The sequence below is a fragment of the Benincasa hispida genome, chromosome 9, assembly GCF_027475165.1.
Source record: "Benincasa hispida cultivar pf3 chromosome 9, pf3_genome.v1.1, whole genome shotgun sequence".
In the NCBI taxonomy this organism is placed as follows: Eukaryota; Viridiplantae; Streptophyta; class Magnoliopsida; order Cucurbitales; family Cucurbitaceae; genus Benincasa; species Benincasa hispida.
Genome location: NC_143486.1, coordinates 93,531,609 through 93,538,430, shown reverse-complemented (window position 1 = coordinate 93,538,430; position 6,822 = coordinate 93,531,609). Strand labels below are relative to the sequence as shown.

General features: G+C 35.8%; 1 long non-coding RNA gene across 1 annotated transcript; it reads right to left on the bottom strand.

The window, feature by feature from the left end:
• Positions 1 to 4,874: 4,874 nt before the first annotated feature.
• On the bottom strand, positions 4,875 to 6,012 carry LOC120086921 (uncharacterized). Its single transcript, XR_005484380.2, has 3 exons — positions 5,772 to 6,012; positions 5,546 to 5,620; positions 4,875 to 5,178 (listed from the first exon to the last, which is right to left on the bottom strand). It is a non-coding gene; the product is annotated as an uncharacterized LOC120086921 (long non-coding RNA).
• Positions 6,013 to 6,822: the final 810 nt, after the last annotated feature.

Below are 6,822 nucleotides of genomic sequence, written 5' to 3'. Positions count from 1 at the left end.
GTAAAACAGTTATATTGACCCAGCTGTGATTACGAACAACCTGTGAATGATCGACTTACTGTTATGGTTATAAAGTGGACATAATATATCTATAGGGGAGTTCAACTATGGGCTATAGTGGAGTGTCTCATTAGTTAATTAATGGGAGTTAGATCGGTCTAATGAGTTTAGCCAATTAATCTTAAATCGTTAGAGCCCGCGAGCAGTCAAAAGTCAGTAGTAGGGGCTGAATAGCGACTTTCATTCTAAAGGAAAGCGAAGAATCCACCTTTAGTCAATAGGAGCCCTACTTCCCTCTTTGCGACCTCATCACTGAAATGAAAGCGCAAAGAAATTGCTTGATGAGTTGCCGGGCGTAGCGCACCGCAGGTTAATCTCTCGTTTTTTGGAGCTTGACTTTACTAAACTAAACTAATAAGGGCTCGGCTTTCCAGGCCATCCAATCTCCGTCATTCCACTTTAGCTCACCTCCAACCACCTCGCCCCTATAGCTTATGGGCGGTCTCGCTATTCTTTGTTTGCATTCAAAGGTCTTGTGCCTGCGCTATCGAGTCACGTTCCTAACTTCCAAAGAATGAATCTATGAATATGGTAGAGGAGCGAAAGTGGAGTAAAACGCGGCGTGTTCGAATTCTGATCGCTTTTACACGAGAAAGGGGGACCACCCTCTAAGTCTAAGTATTCCTCAATGACCGATAGTGAAGGTCCGCAAGGTCCCCTATTAGCTCGAAAATGGTTAAGCTTTAGAGTAGTTTGAGAAATTAATTTAAAACGTTCAAATTAAAATTAAACGAAATAGGAGAATATATATTTAAATTATATTTAAATATATAAAGATGGATTTGTGCAAAAAATAATTTAATATTTGATATTAAATTAATTAGTATCTTTTAAATTAATTTATGAAATTAATTTTTCAGTTTTAAAATCAAAATGGTTTTTAAAATCAAAGTTTTGATTTTGAGATAAATTGGAAAATTGGAAAAACATGCACAAAATGGAATTTCATGGTTTTCCATTATCATCTTCTTCATGCTCACACAAAACTCGCTTCCTCTTCTTCATTAACTCAAAGCTTTGCACATTTCTTCTTTGCATGTTCACCTGCAATAAATAAAGAAGAATGGAGTGATTTAGAGGCATGCATTCTACAAAAATTTAAGAGAAAATTTCAGCTGAAGAAGTGTTCTTCGAGTGAGTGTTGTGGTGAGCTTCTCCTTGCGTTTTACATTGATTTAAGTTGTTCTTGAGTTCCACAACTCAGTCTAAAGCTCCAAAAGGATAGTGAAAAAGATCTTGAGGTGGTTCATGGTGATCTTTGGAGAAGACTGTTATTGATTGATCGAGATCTTGAAGAGTTTTACAAAGGTATGATCTAAAACCCTCTTATTTAGATGAACATGCTTTAGTTTTTGCCAAAATTAGTGAATTTGAATGCTTATTGATCCTTGTTACTTATGCTGCATGTTATTACACTCTTACACTACTAAAGCGAAGTGAGCCATGCGACTTTTAGCGAGTGGATTTAGTGAACTTTCATAAGTATCATCATGGATGCTAATTAATCAACGCAAAAGAAGGCAAACAGGCAAAAGAGAATTTCAAAAGGATAATGCATGCAAGATGACAAAAAAAAAAAAAGAGTAGATGCAGGCAGAGTGGTGAATGCGTCAATAACTAAAATTAATGTAAAAGAAATAGTCATGCGTTGAATGAAGGAGAGCATTCTTCTTTCAAAATAACACTCCTAGAATTCATGCGGAAGAAATAGTCATGTGTTGAATGAGGGAGAGATTTCTTCTTTCGAAACAAGACTCCGAGAGGAAATTATTATTACACCAAAAAGGAACGAGTGCAACACCACGTCCAAGAAAAGCAGCCGTAAATCCAAAACAACAATAATCAAATAAATCAACTAAAGAAGTTAACTAGGAAAGCAAAGTAAAGATAGAGTAGAAGGCGTCCCGAAAGGAAGTTGGAGTGAAGTTACCGCAAGGACTCTTCAACGCAGGGGATCAAACTTGTCTGCATATGTCAAGGGACTCGTTGTCCTGACCACCAGAGCCTCCAGCAATCATTGCCACATGATGGTCACCATGCTCCTAAGACTACTTCTAGCTCATGCGACAAATAGTCTTTCGATCTCAAGGTCAATATTGAATTTGGGCGCAGCACCTTTACTTAAATATCGTTTGCAACTTGGTCGCACAAGCTACAATACACATAAGACCAAAAGGGTGTTTGCAAAAACACAAAACTTAAACAAACTATTAGATGCCAAATCCCTGGCAATGACACTAAAAACTTGTTGGGGAAATAATTTGTTTGCATTAATTGATATGCGTTGATGGTCATGCAATGATCATGCTTTGGTCTGAAGAGGATGCAGTATGCATTGTATGCGATGATCATGCGTTCCTATCACAAGTCTTCTTGCTCTCTCGCCAAGTATAATGAGATCGCAAGTTTCTCGGGATGATCTGAGGTCGAACACGAGGACTTACAACTAAAAGATGAATGTAAATTAATGTATTTGAAGCGGAGAATAAAAATAAAAAGAAAGAAGTTGATTAACAATGTGCTACTCCTACTCCTAACTAAACAGACTGAACAACTGAAGTTTGACTATGAGAATCGGTAGAGATGTGGAAATTATTAACGCGTAATAAGATGCATAGAGAAGTAGGGTTGGGGAGGAGATTTCACCAAGTTCTTAAGTTTGGATGCAAGGGTAAGCCCAGCTCGCCACACTAACGCATCGCACACTTCTCGGTGGTCAGCCACATGCTTTATATCTCTATAACACATGGTTTTGTTAAGCATAAGGTTATTCCTATTTCTAGGAACATTCTTACTTTGCTTAGTGAGTTCCACAACCACTTACTCTCTCAGACAGTTGGTTATAGCTACCTGCTCATAGACAAGCATTGTAATAGCCTCGCACTAAGCAAACAAGATTGACTTACTATACTCGCACAACACACATCTCTCGGTGGTTTACTACATGCATTGTATCTCTATGCCGCATGATTGAGTATGCGATAACTCTTGCAATCTGTACTTAACTCATGGCAGTGAGAATAAATGTTGAAGGAATTAAAGAGACGCATTGATTACAAAATATATTGATATCTTAAGCCAAAATGTAATACCATACAAAGGTGAGAAGAGAGGTGGAAAGCTAGATGTAGGCAATCTCTTGCTTCTATCAGATGTGTGTCAAGGCTATCGGTGGTGCAATAGATGAGCGGTGGAGTAGTCTCTCTCGAGATCTATCTCCGACGACGTTCTGGTCATCAATCGGGGGAAGTTGTGTAAATGAAGAACTCTCAAAGAATTTCTGCTCATGCTCTCGTCTGTGATCAAAGGAATTTGTCCAAGGCAGAAGTCCCAGATTTCTTGAACTTGGTCTCTAATGCTCTATTTATAGAGCCAAATGCCGACAACTTTGATAATCCTGCTCTGAATCACTACCATTACTGACGCAGTAGGTGAGAATGTCATCATGATCTTATCTCTTTGATAACTCCCAAGGTATGTGTTCATGATCGTTTCTTCTGAAGGATCAATGTATTCCACTCAATCTTTGCGATCATCCTTCTATCATGGCTATCATTCTGTAGTTGCGACAGTGCATACGATCAACTTTTTTTCATTAATATCAATGTGTGCGATCAACTTTGCGATGGTTTGGGATCAATGCATGTGATCGATTCCTGTGACAACTACAAAATAGACATTTTATGCAAGATAACGCATGATATAGGGTTAACGGGGATTTTTAGAGCAGATCAACGCAATTTCATTATTTCACATGAACTCTTAGCAATATCAACGCATGTTCTGCTCATCAACCCTTATAATTCTAAGTAAAAGGTTGTAATAGCTTGTATTGCTAGAAGCTATCAGTCCACAATAAGACAACTCGCAAAGTGAATGATTCCTCCCAATACGCATCAATACATTCAATTCCAACTTCCCTTAAAAGTTTCAAGTCATCAACCAACGAAGCTAGATAAATATTAATATCATATCCTGATTGTTTTGGTTTTGATATCAACATTGATAACATTAAAAACTTTCTCCTCATGCACAACCTTTGTAGGAGGTTGTACACTATAGTAATCACTGGCTAACAACTCTATTTAGTACTCAAATCCTCATATGGGTTGACTCCATCAATAGATAAACCCAAACAAAGATTTCTTGGTTCTGAACCAAATGTTGGCCACAAGTAATCTATTAACCTTCAAGATGGAGAATCAGTTGGGTTCACATAATATCATCAACTTTCCTATTAGTTGCATGCCAACACAAATTCTTTGCATATTCAACGCTTTTGAACATCCTTATAAATTTTGGAACTATTGGAAAGTACCACAACGACTTAACATTAGCAGCCACTCCTTTCTTCTCTACTATTAAGTTCTTGACTACCTTCCATCTCAATAAATTACAAGTAGGACATTTGGTTACTTTTTCAAGCTCAATTCTATATAAGCAATAATCATTTGGACATGCATCTATTTTTTGGTAATTCAAACCTAGGGCATTTAGTGTTTTCTTCGCTTCATACATAGAGATTGGCAGTTCATTCTTCTCAAGTAGGATTTCAATTATTGTAGATAAAAGTTCCGAAAAACTTCAATCACTCCATCCAAATCTAACTTACCTTTAAGTTGTACAATCTCACGAGGGCTGACAACTTTTTGAATTTTTTACATTTCAGGTATAATAGCTTCTTAGCATCGTCGAACGTAGTGTCAAACATATTGGGTGCATTTGAAAATTGATCTTGAGCAGTTTGAACCATGTCAATTACATTATATAAATCGTCATTATCTTCATAATTCTCATTTAACTCATGCTCCGAATTATTGTTAACTTTCTCTGTGGTCAAATCTTTCCCATGCCAAAATTATATCTTATAACTTTGTTCCATTCCATTGACATGCAAGCGATCCCTAACTATTGAAACATCCTTAGATATACAATTCTCACATTTTAAACATGGACATTGAATCAAATTGGAACCATTACCATGATGCAACTCAAATTCAATGAATGTTTCAACTCAACTCATATTCTATAGATAATTTATTCTTCGTCATCCATGATTTGTCCATCGGATAATATTAGAGAATATAATTCTTGTTTATTCCCCCATCCAAAAGAAACCTGACGAAAGGAACATCATATATATTAAGTTATGTTAAAGGACTCTAAAACTTTAGAAAGAAGAGTACTAATATGAGTGATAATTATGCAAACTATTGAATGGACAAATGGTGCTCACAACAAATGAACAGATGGTGCTCACACCAAATAAGAGTATCAAGACTTCAATGACCACCAAGCCTAAACTATTGAAGCTAGAAATGAAAATTATGCAAATGCCCAATAATATCTTCTTTTAGGACTTTTAATGAACAGATGGTGCTTACAATAAAGTCTATGACCTATAATCTAAACAAACAAACAATATTCAAGGCTAAAACAAAAAAAATCATACAAGAATTCTCACTAAGAAATCCTTACGACTCACCTTTCATCCTCTCATTTTTAAATCATATCCCCCAAGTCATAGTCCTTCATTCTTTCTACTTCAAATAACTAGAAGCTAGATTCAAGAATCAAATGTCACAAAAGAATAATTGAGTTCAAATAAATTGACTAAGAAACGTAAAAAGCTACAAAATCAAACAAGCCCTTAAAAAACTCAGAACCAAGAATGAACAAAAAAATCGAAGCAATTTAGAAGAACAGAAGACCTGCGGGATGAGGATAAAGGGAATGAGATCGATTGGTGAGGACTGATGACAAATCCTATGAAGCCTTGAGTTTGAGGACAGAAGGAAAGACGCTTGGTCGGAGGGCTAGGCAATCGTTGGTCAATGGACCGTAAATCGCGAAGCTTTGGTCGCCGATCAATGGATTGTGAAACGGTGATGGTGAGAATGAGATCAATTTAGTGTTCGGTGTTTGGTATGTTTCGGGAGTCGATGGCTGAATGGGACTTGAAAAAGGGAAGTAGGATTTAGGAGAAATGGTAAAAAAATAACACATTTAAGTTTTTATCTTATAAAACTAGCATTCTTTTAAAAACTCGATAAAATAGTTTTTCTCAATCTATTTCGAGCAAGATCAACCACAAGATTTTAATAAAAAATCAACTTTTTCCAATTCGATTGTTTGGGGCTTTCTCGATACATCTCGTCAGATTAGATTACGTACATCTCAATGTTAATCTCGGACAAAATAACACTGAGATTCTATATATTTGAGCTTTCTCACTGAAATTTCGGGCATAATTAACACCGAGATTCTATATATTTATTTTGGGCACAATTAACACCGAGATTCTATATATTTAAGCTCTCGGTGAAATTCCGAACATAATTAACACCGAAATTCATATATTTGAACTTTCTCGTAAAATCTTGGGTAGGATTAACACCGAGATTTTGTATATATCTCAGGCATAATTTTACCCAGTTTTTCAAAAATTTTGATCTTCCACAATATTTTAAAATGTTGAATCAATTTGAAAAATCTATTTTGATAACTGAAAACCTCATTTGGAATTTTGAAAATTAAAAATAGCAAATCTCAGTGTAATCAAGATGTACCAAAAAGGCCCAAAACAATCGATACATTAGAAAAAGTTTTTTTTAACTAATTCTTAGTGGTCGTCCGAAATGGATGAAAAAAGCTATTTTTATAAATTTTCAAAAAACGTGTTAATTTTATAAGGTGAAAACTTAAACGGGCTATTTATGATAATTTCATGGAATTTAGCATTCTAAAGGGAGATTTGGTGTT